Genomic DNA, 18,957 nt, shown 5'->3' on the forward strand with positions numbered 1-18,957 from the left:
CAAAACATTTCTTTGGCCAAATTATGCTTTGGAAGATGATTTTTTTTTAAAAAGCAATCTTCCCTGTATTTTTCATGATGAATTTGGCAGATATTGTGAAGGCAAATGAATGTATATCTTTGTACAAACCATTTAGTTCAGAGGACGTGTTAGTTATGATAGACACATGCAAGGAAAAAAAACAAGATAACCTTTTATAAATCTTTTTGTATTAGAACATTAACAATGGTAATTTTTTGTATATACGAAGACTAGGCTTTCTGATTAGCAGAAAGGTAAAACATTCCTACATTTTTTTTTAAATGTACGTCTGTCGAGAATAATTATGTAAACATGCGCAATGTTTTATGTGCCTTTTATTTGGGTTTGTCTAAATAAAAGAAAACGATAAAACATGATTGTGGACTGTCCATGCTGAGTCCCAGATTTAGGAGGAAAGTCAATACTGTATGCCTCATCCAACACTTGGAAAATAAATCTCCATTTTGACCCCCTGCACCCAAGACACTCCTCTAGATCAGAAAGGATGTGATAGTTTCTCGCATTGGTTTTAGATGCTTTTTCTAGTTTTAGTTGACTTTTTTTTTTTTTTTTTTTTTTTTTCTTCTTTTTTTTTTTTCTTTGGAAAGCTGATCCGGTTAGTAAAGTCCCCGGTCTGTCTAGTTGTTTCTGATCTACAGGCTCCTCAGTGTCTTCACTGGCTCGCTGACTCACAGTTGGCCTGCTGACTATAGAAGTGCCTCTGTGACTGTTTGCATATTGGAGAGGATTGTGGGGTATTTTTGTGCCAAACCATGCTCTGTATGTGACAACAAAAAAAAATATTTGGGTGTTTTTTCATTCTTTTACTTTAACTATTAAACTTGGAAACTTTGACAGGCTGCGTGAAGTTGTCTCTTTGCATGACATTTTAGTGGGTTTTACTTGGAATGCAAGATGAAACTTTATTGATCACCCTGGGGAAATAGGAAAGAAGCACACAACTAGAATATAAAAATAGCATGAAATAAAACATAAAAAAATACAATCGGATATGAACAATTGTGGGGTTATGGAAAGGTATGCTGCTGCCAATATCAACAGTAGGTTGTAAAATGATACGAATGGGAGAGAAATGGATTACTAACATTTATGGATTTAAAGCAGTGGTTCTCAACGTGGGGTCCGGGGACCACCAGCGGTCCTTGAGGGGGTTCCAGGGGGTCCCCAGCGAATTGATGAATTGTTTAACTTCAGCATTATTTCATTTACAAATAGTTAACACAATTAGAGAATGTAGAAGAATGACCGTTTTGATGATAGTTTCTCTGTTTGCTCTCTACCTACAATACAGACAGTCATGGAATTCTGGACAAAATCATATCTAACAAAAGTATTCTCAGTTTTGGGTCCGAGAGACAAAATCTCATCAAATGGGGGGGCTCTAATGTGGACTAAACCAGGGGTCCTTGTTATGAAAAGGGTTGAGAATCACTGATTTAAAGGATAAGTTTGTAAATGTTGGACCCATATATAATTTGTCTCTTACATACCTGTAGTACTTGGACCCGCAGAGAATATTGGCCCTAGAGTCAGCTGACTGTTGCCTCTTGCTGCTAATAATGAGTCCAAATGGGCTTTGTCAAAATATTGAAGAAAAAAAAACAAGCATTAAGACACGGGTATCGGTTAAATAATTCCACTAACGTCACTTAAATACTAAAGTTTATAGGGTATCATGGAGAGGATGTGGGTGTATGTAAATTAACGGCAGAGAAGCAGGGCCCAGTGTGTGCGGGAGCAATGCTCGGTGCAATACGTTTATCAATTAAATGACCTATTCCACCAACGTCACATACCACAGGTAATAACGTTACCCAATGTTAAGGTTTGCAGGACAGCAGAAGATGTGGTTTTTCTCCGAGTTCCGAGTGCAATGGAACGCACCATATCCCCATGTTACAACCATCCCCGGTCTCCCCTACATGAAAGTGTGGCAGCTTGTAGACTAGGCCTGTAACTTAATCAAATATTGGTCTTGGGGTTTTGGACCAAACAGTTGAATTAAGCCTCATTTCTAAAACATATTTTGTTTCGTCACTTTAGTCATAGACTTGGGGCAGACAGAGATTGAAATCAATGTTCTGGTTCTGTTTACAGCCTCATCATATCTATAGAGAACCGTTGTAAAAGGATTCCTTACAGCACCATAGCGTTCTGCAATGGTACAAGCCTAAAGAACCGTTTTCTGTTGCTGTAACTATCTAAATAAGTAGAATTATGCTACACTGGCACTATATAGTCAGTGATGTAATGAGAAATTAAAAGGTTGTAAACTATGACCTCCAGTCACAATCATCAGAAGGCAAAACAAAAACAACAAAAACACCAATATGTACAAAATCAATTATGTTTTCAGAAAAGCACGACTTTATAACTGCTTTTTTTTTTATGTTATCTTCAAAGACCATCAGTTTGGTACTATTTGGTATGATGTACACAATTAATTTATGCCGTAAAGATTGATGTCAGCCTACAAAGGTGGTAAACTGAGTTTAGGTAGGTTTACCCTCCACTAGATTTCTGTAGGCTATAGCCTGTACTATCTAAATAACTATGTATTTAAGATATTCGTCTCATATAATCATAATAAAAAGCCTTTAAAATCAGATTGAAATCCATGTCATCTTTTCCAATTTCCCGTCCATTTGAAGCCAGACTGATACCGCTTGTCTCGGTGTATTTCATTCATCTTCTGGACGGCTGTTTAAAGGACCTGGGAGGCCTCTGAAGCTGCGTCAAGCTTGACACATGTAGACACAGTAACACCGGAACTATGACGATTGGTCTTCAAAATAAAAGCGTAAAATTTGTCTCACTGAAAAAACAAAACAAGTGATGTAGTGTACATAACACAATTCGTATTCAAATAAAAACTCAGTGTGTATTTTAATTATATCAAATATGGAGTGAAACTAATTGTTATATAGATTTGTTCTGCAAAATGTCATTTTTACAGTATTTTCAACAGGACATTTTTCTGTACATATTCTGGATAAATGTCCACATTGCAGATAATTGTAGATATTAGAGACTATTTAAGACTATTTAAGTCCAAGGCATTAATTGAGAGAGTAAGTTAAATTCTACCTGCTGGCAGCAAAATGGCCGTGAACAGCTTAGTCATTTAGCATTGAGGAAAAAAAGGAGGAGAAAATGAAATCTGTTAGGTTTAAATAACGCCTATTAGAGAGGAACTTCACATAAACCAGCCAGCACACAGCTGCATTTGTGTCACATTATGGTTGCAGCACCCAGGACTCGATGCCACAACCTTTCTCACAATAAGCAGGTCACACATTTATTGAGGAACAAAGGAGGCAGTGAAAAAAATATAGATTGAACTTCTTTTGTCAAAATGACACATTTCTCTACAGTTAAAATGATAAGACAAGACAATTATAGTCACTGTGGTCTCATTTTTTGAACATTTTAAAAACCTTATATAACTTTTAAAGTTGAGGGTCTGCAGAATATTTGAAAGCTGGTTTGGTGTCATTTTCAAGTTGGCAGGAGTTGACTTAATAACTTCCACTAGGTAACAAGATTCCTCATTCCTTCACATAGGCCTACATTCTCAGCAAACTGTACACCTGTAGCACATATGGCTGATTTGGTATTAATTTTTGAAGTTTTAAACCTTGGCCAGTTGCTATAGTGCCCCCATCAGGAAGACTGGCCCCATATGACAGTATGCGTTGTTTTGGACCGGACCAGACTAGACTCTGCAAAGTTTCATGCACTTTTGTTCATGGGAAGGCAGTTTTTATCAAAAGAAAGAGAGAAAGAGAGAATGAAACCGATATAGAACATGTACAAAAAAACAAGTAAAGAACAGGTGGATGCTGCGTAAACGTTTCCACCTCAAGTGGCGGGCTTTGTTACCATACAAGGCTGATTCAATGTGTGATGGTCAGGGGTGGGAAGAGTACTAGAATGTCCTACTCAAGTAGCAGTAGGCTACTGTTATTCTGCTGATATTTTACTTAAGTAGAAGTAAACATAATATTGTAAAAATCTACTGAAGTAAAAGTGAAAAGTAGTTAATTTAAAATGTCCTCAGAGTAAAAGTTACTGAGTTCCTTTTTAGAAAAGAGAACGTTGTTAGCTGTGATCTTTTCCATGTGATTTTAAAAGGACGAGAGGACAGAGTTCAAAGTAGATTATTTTAACTGGAAACATTAGAAATTAGAAAATAAAGTGCACAAACAAAGTAAAGCCAGATTACTCTGGTCTTTTTTGCTGACTGACCGTTCACTATGAATGGCTCCACAATTTGTCAATTTATGATTGTGCTGATGGAGAGCCACATAATTACTAGGGGATGTGATTTAAAGTGTAGTGAAGTACAACACTTCCGTAAAAACATACTTAAGTAAAAGTAAAATTATTGACTTTTGAGTCTCATCTTATTATTAAGTGTTTTACTTTGAAGGTTATGACCGGAAGTCCTATATTATATTCTGGCTAACTTGACACTGGTGGCCTCACACTGCTGGTTGAATTTCCATGGCAGTGCTCCTGGTGTGGTGAGGGACAGTCTCCTCCTGGTTCCCATTACAATGAGAAAACACACCGTCCCGCTGCTCCGCTGTGTTTCTGCTCGACACTTTACCGGACTGTGGATATTATCTGTTCAACTGGACCTTCTGCTCCTCTGTCAGTGAGTAACCCTAACATTACTCCATTGTTTTTCCAGCCTGGAAGGACGTGTTTGACAATATCACAGCCTTGTCTTGAGCTGGCTTGGAGATTTAGCCTAGTAACTCCTCTTTGCAAACAGCAATACAGCGATGGAAAAGTGCAGAAGTATACACCTTTAACACTGAAAATGGGTAACGTGTAAGATTTTCGTATTGCACCGCGAAGATTTTGCCCTATTCCAGGTTGAATGCTGGTATTGACAATCACTGACCGAGGCCTTCTGGTTGACAATTCACTGTCCGGAGCACCTTGTCTGTCGGCTGTGAATAGTTAGCTTAAACCAGCCAAATCTTATTTAACCAAAGGTTGCAGCTATTGCACAATATAGTATGGTTTTAAACTGCGTTTGGGTGACATTTAATATGGTTTAAATCAATGTTTGACACTTCTGAGTTGGCTACTAGCGGAGGAGTAGCTATAGTAGCTAGTAGCGACCTAGCCCCAATACGTGCTTGTTCTTGTATTGAGAGAACCTTACGCCAAACTCGCTTCAAAAAGTGAGAATTTAATGTGACCTTGCTTATCGGCGAATTTGCGTAACTGGTAGAACATTATTAAATATATTTTGCTAATCCTTGGTGTCCACTCTTTAATTCGGCATACACCCGATCCACCAAGCAGCAAGTATTTTAATAAAACTTTTTAGAATTGGTGCGCCTGCTATCACCACGTCCCTCTCCGACCAAAATACACCGTAGTGGTGGTAGCGAGTAGAGTAAACCACTTCGAAAAGTTGAATTTTGAATAAAATAAAGCACTGCTTGGTCGATCACTTATATGCCGAATTTACCTGAAAACTATAATGATTATAAAAAGCTCTTGAACCATGCTCTAACCTTTGTACACATTTGCACCGATAAGCAATCAGCTTGAATTGCCAGATTTTTAATGAACTTTGGGGTGAAGTTCTCTCCATACAAAAGAGAACGGAACGTACTGTTGCTAACAGCGACCCAACAATGTAAAAGAGCTAGCTGTTAGGTGGCGACTAGTAGTAGCTAGCGTTAGTAGCACTTTAGCTTAGCCTGCAAAATATGTTGATGTGATCCATCATAATATGAAAATGTTAGGGAATATACACATTAGCTAACGTAATATTCATAAGCAGTGATGTAGATAGATGAAACAGAAGGTGAACTATAATGTCCAGTTGGCGAGCATCATAAGACAAACAACCACCAATATGAACAAACATCAGTATTTTCAGAAAAGCTTTTTCTTTAAAGACCCTGTCTTCATATAAGTGACATCAGTGATAGTATTTACCATGGTGTGTTCAGTGAATTTGCATCATAAAATGTTTTTGTCCAACTAATAAGGTGGATAAACTCAATTCCACTAACCCTAACCCTTAAAAAGGTGGGTAAACTGAGTTAAAATGGGTTTACCCTCCACATACAGTTACTGTTTAATCTAGGGTAGGCAACTTTCTTTTTGTATTATTTGGAGAAAATTCTGTAACACCTTTTTAGCTATTAGTAATTCAAATGGTGTGAGAGAAGACCGGGCCTCTGTGATAGTCCCTGCCTCTGTTTTCACGCTCTCCAAAGTGTTCGTGTTCGCCAGTGTTCGGCTGCTACTGTCTAGTATTATAACCTAGTCCCAACAGCCTCTAGGGGGCACTGTTATTCATTTCTATTCATACCCTTTAACTATACTACTCTAAATGCGAACGATATAAATCCTTGACAGAAAGTTGACAGCGGCTGGTCAAAATTGGTTTCTGATATGATCCTTCCTCTTGCCGATTATTAAAGACGCAGAACTGTAAAGAAAAATCACTCAAAAATCCCCATTTTGTTAGGGTTCAATCAATACAGGCTTTTGAAGGCCAATGTCGATTCTGATAATTTTGTATCAAAGCTGCCGATAGCTACATTTTTCAGTAGTAGGGATACTCTGGGTTACAATACTGCTTTTTTAAACGAAGAATTAATTTACACAAAACATTATTGAACAATTGAAAGAATAAACACAGTGTGCAAAGAAAATTTGTGCAAAAACATTTCATGCAGCTGTGGTCAGGAGGAACCTCCATCAGAGTTGGACGACATGAGTGGCTGATATTTAATATAAGGCTAATTGGCCACATATATTGGTCTAACCCTAGTTTTAATATTTATTTCGGGCATTCAGCCAAGCCCGGTTATGAATAATGCTTAATGGCTATTGACCGTACAGCAATGGCATCACTTTCAGTTTCTTCCACAATTTGATTGCCCATTAATACAAGGCTGAGGAGCCAGGAACACAGTAGTAACCACAACCGCAGATTTCTCATGCAGCGCTAGCTTAGGTGGATGCACCTGTCAAATTGACTTTGTGTTCCGAACTAGTGTGTATTAGGGTTGGGCCATATGACCTGAAATCCATATCATGATTTATTGTCACATTTACCTCTAATGATTAATGAAACAAGAATTTGTTTCTATTTTTTACCTTGATGCACAAATGTTGCGTTCTCCATTAGTGTCATAGTCATTAGTGTCTAGGTGTAACTAACATTCGCCTGGACAACTTTATGTTCAACATAAAACAGACCAGGGTCAGAAACGGTGTCCCCAATAATTTGGATTAGCCTTTTTTGCGTTTCATCCTGTTCACATTTTGTTTGTTGAAATCGTAGGGTATTATGGCGGATTCTTTCTAGGAGAGAAAAATGTAATGTTTTTGATCAGAAAACAATCGCAGCCTGAAGCAGTAGAAAATGTTTGCACCCTGCAGCCAACAGTAGAAAAAATGCAGACCCCCACCCAAACCACTGGACCAACAACAACTAAAACAACCAATATGGTAAAAAAAAAATCTCAACAACGGAGGGGTGCAAGATGGACTGGTTGGGGACAGAGATGGGAAAATGGCACCATCCTCTTATGTAAGGCTGCCAGTTTTCAGCAGTGGGAAAGAAGTTAAAACAAGTGTTAGTGCTACAAATTGAGTGTTTATTTGCCAATATGAAATGCAAATGTATTATTTTATAGTTAAAAAATAGTTATCCCTAAAAATCAGATCAAGGGGGCAAAAAGTGACTTCATAGGCTTACCAAGTGCAGCCTGCTTTTGACCAATTCTTAATTTTATTGTGCTGAATTTTAAACAGGCCTAGCCAAGGCCCTATTAACTATTTTTATGTAATATATGCTAACTAGATTGTGTCAAAGGACATGCAAAACAAGATCCAAACAACACCACAGGGTGCTGTTATTTTTTACCTGTTCGTTAGGAGGATTTTATCATGGTGATTGAGAGCATGCATTGTTTTTTACATGGAAAATGTTTTGATAGGTAAGACACCGGATCTGAAATTGTCACCCACCAAGCACCACATGGGAGTCAAATTAGTTTTTGGTCTTTGATTTGGAGAAATCAATAAGTGTCACTTGCCACACTGATCGCTAACTTTTTGAGACGATATCATTTGAACGTTTCGGTTATATAAAGTCTCTGGTCTTTACCTGTTTTCAGCCTTTGAAGTTATGATTCAAAATGCTTTGCGGTAATTTGAGCTCTGCTGCACTTTGTGGTGAATTAGCCTCCAAACTTGATCCATTGTATAAGTGACTGGGCAAGTTTTAAACGCGCAGTAGCTGATTTTATACAGGAAACAGCATTGAGAAAAATTATTCTAAGCACCTAAATTATTTGACTTTACCAGCCCTTGGCAGGTGAGCCAAAAAGTCTCATTTATCTCTGTGTGGCCTCCATACCTGGCTATGTTGCTCATAATGAGGCATCTTATCAGCGTCTCTGATTCCATTAACACATCAACACAGCCCCTGTGTCTGCATAAGGACACAGGACAAAGCTGCTAATGATGGCGATGGCACGACGAAGCCAATCTGGTTCCTAACTCGTCTTTGATCGACACTCGTCCCTGCCAGCTGGTGCCACTCCCTTCTTCTTCGGCAGGTTCTCCCAGCTCGCGTTTAGCTGCTGACCCGCTGCTTGGCCTCTCCCAGGGTATGCTGGGAAACGGCAGACGGCCCAGAGCGAGGCCCATCTGGACACTCCCCATCACCGCCATCCACCAGTGCAGCCCTCTTTCCCCCTGTCCCAGAAGTCTCTTGTGTGTATTTATACAAGATTGAATAGGGCTATTGGTCAGTGGTGGATGCTTGTCTTTCAGGCTGCCTCTGCTACATCTATAGGGCTTTTTCACTATACACTATGCATCAATCACAGTGCTTTCAATAAAGCTCTGTAACCATGGTGGGAAAACATCCCAAGGGGAGCTAGTCATTGAAATTCTAGACTGTTGTAGCTTTTGACAGGATTTTTGCCTCCCCTGATTCTTTCTTGACTTAAACACCCGTTCAAAATATAATTCTGATACGGACGAATTCAGACGTAGTTTCCATCTAAACCGCACACGGCTCTTTGCTGAGGCGCTGGAAAGAGCAACCGGGGGTTTGAGCAGTTTTTTCTTTTGATGTGTAAAATGAGATCCATGAATGTGTGCGTATTTGATGTGTGGACCGTAGTGATTTTGGCTGCCCAAAGTCCATCAGTCCGTTCCCTCTGTGCGGCAGATGGCTCGGCAAGGCGGCCTGCTCCAGTCATCGCCATTATTAGTTTTATAGCATGTGTTCAGACAGACGCAGCAGAATCGCACATTATGCTCGACATTGCAGACAGCGATGTGCCCCCCACCCCACCCCACCCCGCCCCCCACCCCTTCTCTGTCTCGCTCTCTCTCTCTCTCTCTCTCGCTCTCTCACTTTCTTCTCCCTTCTTTGTTTCTCTTCCTCTTCTCAAAACCAGGTCAGTGAGCAGGAGGATTATGGGTCGTCAGCATAGTCACAGGCTCGGGTTCATTGCTGGGCACTATGGGTTTTCTGTGTTCTTATTGGTAACAAATGGCCACCATAATTGGTTCAGGTTCAGTCTGCCTGGATATTTTTGACTCTCTCTACCCCAAGGACCCAGAGCATTTCACGGCAGTTATATTTTTTTCACGAGGGCGTCATGGTGTCTCAGTGGTTGGCACTGTGTCCTCAGTAGGGGTGCAGTGGTACAGGACTTACGGTTCGGCACGCCCTACCAACCGAACAATTTTAGCCTACGTCTTGCTAAGTGCGTATGTGGAAGTTGAATTCAAAACTCCTCAGCCAGTACACTCCAGCCTAAGTCAGTTGGTAATGTTACATTGCATGTTAGTTGTTTTAATGAGCGATCTGGACGGCATATATACACTGCTTTATTACTCCCATAAATTACTGAAGGGTGTGTCATTCCCATCAGATTCCAGAATACATCTATGTGTAATTTATCAATCGCATAGCATCGATCTGCATGGTAACATTACTGGAATTGATGTGGGAGGTTGCTGAAAAACAATAAAGGTAACTATTACTCCTGCAGGGACGTGCGCTTTGTAATAATCACAAATAAACTTGATTGGTAATGGGATGGAAATCACTGAGTGACTTCAGTACAAACTACATTACCAGGCCTCCTCTAGTAATAAGACTGCTGTCCAGACAGGGCCAGTGATTTTCTCTGGCTACTCAGCAAGGTTAGCAATTGCTAAAAACACTGTTTACATTCTGGGGCATATCATTATTACCTCCTCCAAGGAGGTTATGTTTTCGGTGCCGTTTGTTTGTTTGTTTGTTTGTTTGTCTGGTAGCAGGATTACGGAAAAACTACTGGGCCGATTTTCATGAAACTTGGTGGAAGGGTGTAGCATGGGCCAAGGAAGAACCCATTAAATTTTGGAGCGGATCCGACTCACGAGCAAGCAATAATAGCACGAACCTTGGCGGAGGTCTGTGCTCTCCGGGTGCACTTCTAGTTATGTCTATATTTATGAAAGTGTTCATGATATGCAAGTATTTGTGTGCCTTAAACAAAAGGACAATCCAGGCACTCCAAATATAAAAATAGAACCATGAGGAAGGAAATATAAAAAAAAAAAAGTGGCTAAATCATTAAAAAAGCCAACATGTTTCAACCACTGTAGGTCTTCTTCAGGGCTTTAAACACCTGTGTGCCTTGTGTGCCTTATTTTGTCATGAGCCACTGTTTAAATTTTTCCAAATAAATGGAAAGCTATGTTATTTTTTTTTAGCATTGTTTTTCCTGCTGTACCGAAAACATACTGAACCGTGACCCAAAACCGTGACAGAACCCCTAGTCCTCACAGCCAGAAGGTTGCAAGTTCGATTCCTGCTCCTTTTTTTGCGTTCGCCCTGTGTTCTCCGGGGTTTTCTCCTGTCAGTCAGTGAATTGGTGACTCTGCATTGGTCCATCGTGTCTGTGTATCTGTGTTAACCTTGTGATGGACTGGAACCTGTCCAGGGTGTCCCAGTGCATGCTGGGATAGGCTCCAGCACCCCAACATTTCAAAGAAGGATAAGCGAGTAATGAAAATAAATGAATCAATATAGTTCTCACTGCTTTGAGCCTGGATAAGTGGGCCCAACTATAATATCACAGGAAATATCATCTAGTTTTTGCTAACACAGGGAACGCGCAATGAATGTAACCTATGGAATGGAAATGAGCAGCCTGCACTGTTGGGGGGAGCTTATGGTTTGGATTGTACAGGGAGCACCTGGCAATACATTACTTGGCAAGACTAAAAGTAAAAGGCAGCCAATAAGGAGCCTGTTTGATACAGAGCCATTGTTTTGTTTTGCTTTGCTTTGATTGGCTGATGGTCAGAGATAGTGTATGGTGACCAGCAGGGACAAATATGTTGAATAATATGTATGAATGAATATGTGTGCTTGAAAACGACGTGATTTTCGTGTTTTTGTTGTTGAACAGGGACCCACTTTGCTCACTAGTGCTACTAATAGCTCAAAACTCTGTTGTTCATCTTTAAGTCTTCTCCGGGTGGCATTAGTATTACAAGGGGAGGTCAGTAATTTGATTTTGCCCACCAGTTAGAGAGAGACGGTAAAGGCGGTTTGACCCCTTTGACCTAATTACAGTGATGCTCCATTGGTACAAAGTGGCCTTATAGTACGATTCACTACGTTTTGGTGCTGCACACCAAGGTGCACAGATTAACATATCATAGAGAAACAGGCTGTATCTTGGCTAGCAGCATAATGTAGGTATTACTTTTTAGGCTAATGGGTAGGAGGATGGCTGTTTAGGGTAATTGCCTCAGTTCTTAATGGTACATCTGGAAAGTCATTGCCCATTCACTTACAGCATGACTAAAAGCCTCCGTATCCTATCTTCTGCATCCTGTCTCCATATTTCCATGTTCCCCCCATGGCTGCTAAAAGCCCGAGTGCTAGGCCACATATTCTAGCCAGACACGACAGATTGCGTGTGATTTATTAAAATATCTCGCTATCATGGGCTCTTGGCTCCACGTCCCTGTCACTTCTGTCATCCTGCTGCCAGGCCGTTATGCTTGGCGCCGGAGGTGCATCATGAACAAGGTGTAAATTATGCCACCTCAGTGAGTGGAATACCTCCCTTTTCATCAGGACAGCCTTTTTATCTGCCTCTGATGACAATGTACCAGCTGTGCGTGGTAGATAATTTGGCTGTTTTTTTCCTGTCTCATACCTCTACATTTTTGAGTTATATTACCATGTTCCCAATTTATAATTACTATTAAAAATGTTGATTTGTGGTATATCGTGCTTAGGCTTGTTGGCCCTTGTAAAGGTTCCTTCATCTTATACAATTATTGTTTCATTTCATGCCTGCATTTAATTTAATTCAGGCAATAAGAAACAGCACATGGCCTTGATCGTGACGCGGACAGACAATGAGCTGTTATGCACCACATCAGTTCACCAGCATGATGCTGTTGATCAAGGAAAATTGTGGTCTTATACAGAAAGATATCACCCATCTCCCATGAGGTTCCAGCTGGATGCAGACTACTTTGATTGGGCCTTTTGCTAAGAGATCTACAATGAAGGGTTTTGAGTGGTCTCCGTGTTTTGCTTTGGTTGAGGAAGTCTGTCTTCCTGTTATGTGACCTCCTCATTCCTACTTCCTGTTCTGTGATTTAGAGCCTCCCCTATGGCACCAAAGACTCATAAAATCAATGACTGGTAGGCCTAATTGTTTCCTTTGGGGATTATCAGATTAAATTCTTGAGAAATGTTTCCATTGATCATCAGCTACGCTTAAAAGCTATTGAGTGTTAGGATTAATCTGACTGCCGAAGGGCTTGCACTTAAAACGAGTGTGGGTTAAAGGAAAAGTTCACCCTCTGAAACCCCTATCCTGTTAGATATCATCAATCTGTTATGTTCATTGCATTCCAGGAGTTACTTTGTGGTGAAGTTTGTAATTCACTTTTACGTTTGTACCCGCTTTCCCTCAACCTGCCTCGTCTGCTTTTACTTCAGGTAGTGATTTCCTACATTTCCCAGAAAGCCTTTCGACAACCCGAAGAGAAGGGGCATGAACTTGTTGCTTTCAAATAACTAGCCAACAAGTTCGTGAGCATTGGGGCACGTCTATTATTGTGGCCATGCCCCTTACTCAAAATACAGCTCAACTATTGTAGCTGCGCCGGAAATGAGAGTGGATTTTTCCTTTTTACATATGTGACACAATGAAAGTAGGGCGATGCCTTTCTATTGCCTTTGTCTTACAACTGTTGGAATGCAGAATAGGATGATGGTCTGCTCTGGCCCAATTGAAATGGCGCCTTTTAAAGCTGGCTTCTTGTTGCCTTTGCCAGCTGTCAAAACAAGATGGGAAAGAGAGAGGCCTTTTTCAGAGGGACAGTGCTGTCCTCCCATGCCATGGAAGAATTTCCATTACAAATCTTGACAACCCCCCCCCCCGGTCTGACGCTACAGGGAAAAAGTGTCAGCAGGGGAGCAAGAGCGCATTGGGAAACGAATGGAGGATATGGCGTAGATGTTTGGCTTTTTGTATCCGAGATGTGGAAGCCCTATGTTGGTTATTTATGCAGCGTTTGTTCTGTCACCCTGAATCTGAGTGAGGATTTCATCAATACCACTCAATTATTACATACAACAGTTTGTTTTATGAGCAATTGGGTTGATGCCTGGCCAAAGCATTGGATATCAAGCCTTCACTTCAAAATGGTGTTTTAAGAGCGTGCAACATCTGGCTGTCCTTCCTGGCCTGCAGCCAAGGATATGATCCCTTTTTTTTAATTCACATCATGTGCAGCTGCAGGATCTGAGGACTGACTCTACATGCGCCCGTCTAAATCCATCTGTTCCCATGTGTATGTGTATATGATGGGCCTCGTGTATGACATAGTGCTGTAGCTGTGACACAGACCCTGCCGCAGATAAGTTCAAAGAGCTTTTTAAATGCCTAGCAGTGCTCTGGCTCCTGTGCCCAGATGGCTCATGATGGTCTGCTACGCGACCAGGCAGCATGTTGTTGTTCTCGTTCGTCATATTGTTGTTCCGCAAGCAGCGGGGGAGGGGGAGGGGAGACGGACTGTAGACCTTGGCTTGCTGGCCCCTTTTAAGTCACAGTGAAATGAAAAATGACTTTCTCACTTCTCCAAATCTTGATGTACACGCAAAAATGTTAATTCCACAGTTTTATATAAAAAAACCCTTTTACTTTTACTTCCTGGAAAATTGTGTATTTTTAGTGGTTACATGGCGTTCCAGTAGGCCTACATAAAAATTCCAAACAATAATACCATTACAGTTTTTAGCAATCCACCCTCTGCCCTCTCCCATCATAAAAACCTGCAAGTTTCAAAGTGATACCAGTGGCAGCATTGTACAGCGGTGCATTTTTGTTCACCTCCAAAAACCCGGTTTTCTTTTCCTACAACGCCTTGGTTGCATCCAGGCGGCTAGAATTTAAATTGATTTTTGAAGAATCTGGAATTATGACGCTCAAGATTATAAACAAAGCACTTAGTCCCTTTCCATGTCTGTTCTGCCTAGTTTGTTAGTCACAAACAAACAAACAATGTCGAACACATTGAACAGACCCGTCATGTCACAGGAAGATTCTAGGGTATTTGAATTTGGTGTTTTGCCCGTCTTCCCCCTGCGTCTATAATTACATTGGGAGGATTAGCCTCAGCTGAAAGGATAGCTACTGTATGTTCGCCAGCTAGCAGTGGGACTCTGAAGCTCTGAATAATGTGATGTAGCAGAGGTCAGAGGTCAACCCAGGAGATTACCGTGTCACACCTGTGATGGCCCCAGATGGACCACGTGAGCCTGGTTGCCATGGGGACAGACGAGCAGATGATGAATCGTGATTGGAGGGAATCGCTGCCTCCAGACAGCGTTAGGAGTCTAATGAGAAGCAGGGAGTTTCCAAGCAGGACCAAGACATCAGAAATCGTCCCTCTCTGGCCTGTTTGTGTACTTATCTTTATGAATGTTCCATTTATTTTGGTCATTATGATTGCCACCTCCCCTCTACTATTTTTAAATAGTTTTACACCTAGCTTGTTGTTCGCTGGCAGGAGTGGAAGCCGGCATGGTCTTCAAGGTTGGAGAGCTGCCAGAGTAATGTTACATGTGAATGGGAAAGGCTATCAAGATTCTGTACAGTTCAGGTAAGTGTCAGATAGTCAAGAAATGGTCCCCAGTTCTGTCAGAATCTTTCTTGTGATTCAGGCTTGTTGTTGTGCAGCCTTTCCATCTCAGTGATTCAGCCATTTTTCAAAACACGGTGGAGTGGGAGACTTTCTGTGAGCTCCGGTGTCCCCTCACCCCCAACACTGGCACTGACACAGTTGATGTGCAGCAGTGTGCTTCTTGGCGTCAACCTTTATACCAGACAATTTCCTTTTTTAATGGTCCAGCTCTCAGAGCTGGCAGCATTAACTGCTGCAGTGACATGTTGTCACTCGGCAAACCTTTTTTGGTTGGTACCAGAACTGAAGACCAAGGAAATTTGTCTCTTTGTTCCGCCTTTGCCATTTTCTCACACAAAGACAATGGAATGACAAGTATATCAATATTCAGTATGGTACCATATGAGATGGTATGAATGTATAGTTATGACATGTAGGTGTATGGACAGAGATATCTTGCATTTTATAAACACTCTTAATCTGATTGAAACCACTCTTGCCATTTTCCTCTGACCTCTTGACCTCTTTCTTCCATGAGGCATTTTGGCTGACCAAATGATTTTAGTTCATGTCATCATTATCTGTAAACTCTAACACCAGCAATTATGCCACGTTCACGTCATATCAGAAAAAGCGGAAGTACGGGATAACGTCAAGTCAGATTTTTATTGCCTTTTACTAGTACTGACATTGGTGGATTCACTACCAGGTTTGCTGCCTGTGTTGACAAGCTTCCACAATTCAAGACGTCATGTGGGAGATATTGGAGCCCACAAAAAAATCACGTCCTACTTGTAATAACTGTTAGAAGGCAGACATTAATGTTTTTTTTTACATTAGGCAGGTTGTATTTACAATAAATCCAATATAACGTGGCATTATACCACATGTAAAGTGTAAAATGGCTTAAATCAGCATCATTGTAATGTTTAGTCGAAAAGGAACTCAACCTCCCCTCTCTGTCTGCATGCTTTATACTTTATTTATGTCACTCTGTCTGGAGGAGGAAGCTGTTTGTGTTAATGGGGAGGTGTACCTAATAAAGTGGACTGTGCGTATTAGCCACCTTACAATGCAATATGAATGGCTGCTCTGTGTACAGTTTGACACATAACCAAACGTCTCATAACTCGTTCAGACAAGCACAATCCAGAGCTGTCAGCGCGTCCCCAGTGATGCTTTGACATTAATGTGGGTTTTTGTTGGTCATGTACTGATAGAGCTGGTCAAGGGAGAGAGACAACTCTGTTCTTTTTTTGCCTGAGCTGGTAAGCAAGCAACCCCCCTCCAAAACACATACACACACACACACACTCAGAGGACAGAGAGTCCTGGATTCCGTGCTATATATAGCCTGGTTCTTAGGTGCAGATTAATATGATGTTGTTGGGAAGATGTCTTTGTGAGTCCATGGCCGGAGCACCGTAACACACACACACACACACACACACACACACACACACACACACACACACACACACACACACACACACACTTTCATTCTATGCCAGAACTGGGCTAAAAGCCTTTGAGTGTGTACTCAGTGGATTATTGAGTGTTTTGGTCCAAGGAAATCGGAGGTGCATTTTTAAGGGGAATTTGAAATGGTCTCAAGTTGAACACATCAAACATCAGAAAAAGATGTGAATGAACATTGAGTTGGATACAGTTTTTAACTGTTGAGCTTATCATGTATATTTTAAACAGCATTTGCGGTGTTATTTAGCCAGTTTGGAACTATGTATATCAGTCACTCTTTGTAGTAATGGTACCAATGGTACCAAAGTTGCAGGTTTTTATGATGGGAGGGGCAGAGAGGGGATTGATCAGAAATCTGTGATGGTATTATTGGTTGGAATTTTTATGTACGCCTACTGGTACACCATGAAGTAACCACTAAAAATACAGTTTTCCACAAAGTAAAAGTAATGGGATTTTGATATAAAAATGTGAGAATATAAAATAGTTGAAATTGTATGTTCGCCATGCATTTCCCCAATATGTTAACGTATGTAAACATTTTGTGCTAAAATGAAAAAAAAAATGTTTGTATTAGTATCTTATGAATGTAAGCCAGATGAACTGCTGGTGCAGAAACAGCCTGACATGGGGGAAGCTAACCTATATTTTAGGGAAGTTAGGGGCTATTAGAGGGCAGGAAAAACGGGGGCAGATGAGAAGTCAGCAAGTTTGATATCCTTGTTGTTTTGATAGTTCAGTAACCGTTTTTGAAATGGTTTCAACTTTAAGGTAAGATAGCACTTTGAAATCCCAGGTAAATGACTGCAGGGAAAGAACTGACTCTGATTCACATTGTCATTGAAAAGGAGAGATTTAATTTCAGGCTATTCTATTTTCACCATCTGGGTGGAAACATGCAGATATTCATGTTTGTTCTTGGAATGTAAACGTGCAAAACTTCATGCCTGTAACTCTAACATTCCTACTGGTCAGAACTAGATTACTGGTCAGAGCTACATCTGGAGCAAGGCGCCTATAGAATGGAAAATGGGCCTCATATGCCTTTAGTTGAGGATCATCTATCGGTGTTTCATCATTGTCTGACACCCTATTTCCTGGCTGACCAATCAAGACCTGGGGAACTGGAGTATTTCCATACCACTGATGACACATTTTGTTACCAGATAGTAGCATTTGCTCTCCACCGCACAGATTTACATTAAAAAATACTGAAACAGTACCTTTTATTTGTTGTTGAGCTTTGGTGTAAAGGCCCACTAGTAAATTGATACAGTCAAATCATTCAGCAGATCAGATGTTTTGCATAGCAGAAATACTTAGGATATCCTTTTCAGACAATATCCATTATGGAAAGGACACATTTGCAGTGTTTTGTCTCTGTAACTGAAGACGGCCTCTCTAGATTGTCCTCACCATGAGCTGAATAACAATTTCCCTCTAGATGCTGTAGATTGGATGATGGATGTTGGGCAGGCTCCTTCCAATTAGTCTATATCAAATTTACTAGATGAGCCAGATACAGAGGCTTTGCAGTTGCGTCGCAAATGTCCCAGCAACGACAGCTGGTGCCATCATGGTGGTCTATTAGAGAATTGACTGTGTGAAATAACATCTAAATATAAAGAACCAGGCCAGAAAAAGAGAGATACCTGAAAAAGATGGTTGTGGTGTGAGTGTAAGCCAATTCAGTAACGTTATAAGTAAAAGTGAATAGTCTAAGGTAGATTTGTTTCCAAATGTAGGTTACTGTTGTAGCTTGAGCATGGTCAGCTCAGTTCACCTGAACAGTTTGTTTTTGGCTTTGTTGGCTAACAAACTAGCCAGCAAGCTAATGTAACAACACAACAGATGTTAACATGCAACTGCTAACCACCACTAACACTAGCTTATCTCAGATATGTTAGCCATGTGCCGACCAGATGTAGTAACAAGACACTGATGGTTAACTGACCAGATACTCTGGTTAGCTAGCTAACAAGCTGACATTATCTAAACACTAAATCGATCAGATCAGTGATGCAATGATCCGTTTCTAGTCAAAAACAACACAGAAATTAGCCATGTCTATTGCTGGCTGAACTAATGGAATTCTTCACACAGCAGACCCCACTGTGTGACCATCTGCAATTAGTCTAAAATGTCACGTGATTGGTTCATTGACTTTGTCTCCATCCCCATGCTAACATCTGGTGGTCAACTCTTCAAAATAAATGGTCA

General features: G+C 40.7%; 1 protein-coding gene across 3 annotated transcripts in view; it reads left to right on the forward strand.

The window, feature by feature from the left end:
- The first annotated feature begins 4,568 nt into the window (after positions 1–4,568).
- Positions 4,569–18,957, forward strand: part of cuedc1b (CUE domain containing 1b) — a 37,126-nt gene continuing 22,737 nt past the window's right edge. For 2 of the 3 annotated variants that reach the window (XM_071522209.1, XM_071522211.1), the window contains exon 1: positions 4,569–4,702. The gene's annotated coding sequence lies outside the window, so the exon portion shown is untranslated. Of the gene's footprint in view, positions 4,703–4,751; positions 4,875–18,957 lie in introns of those variants that run through there. The other variant, XM_071522210.1, reaches the window with a different exon arrangement.

The sequence above is a fragment of the Centroberyx affinis genome, unplaced genomic scaffold (assembly GCF_046629955.1).
Source record: "Centroberyx affinis isolate AG114_WGS23_722 - 3 ecotype Tasmania unplaced genomic scaffold, CSIRO-AGI_Caff_v1 ptg000966l_1, whole genome shotgun sequence".
NCBI classification, from domain to species: Eukaryota; Metazoa; Chordata; class Actinopteri; order Beryciformes; family Berycidae; genus Centroberyx; species Centroberyx affinis.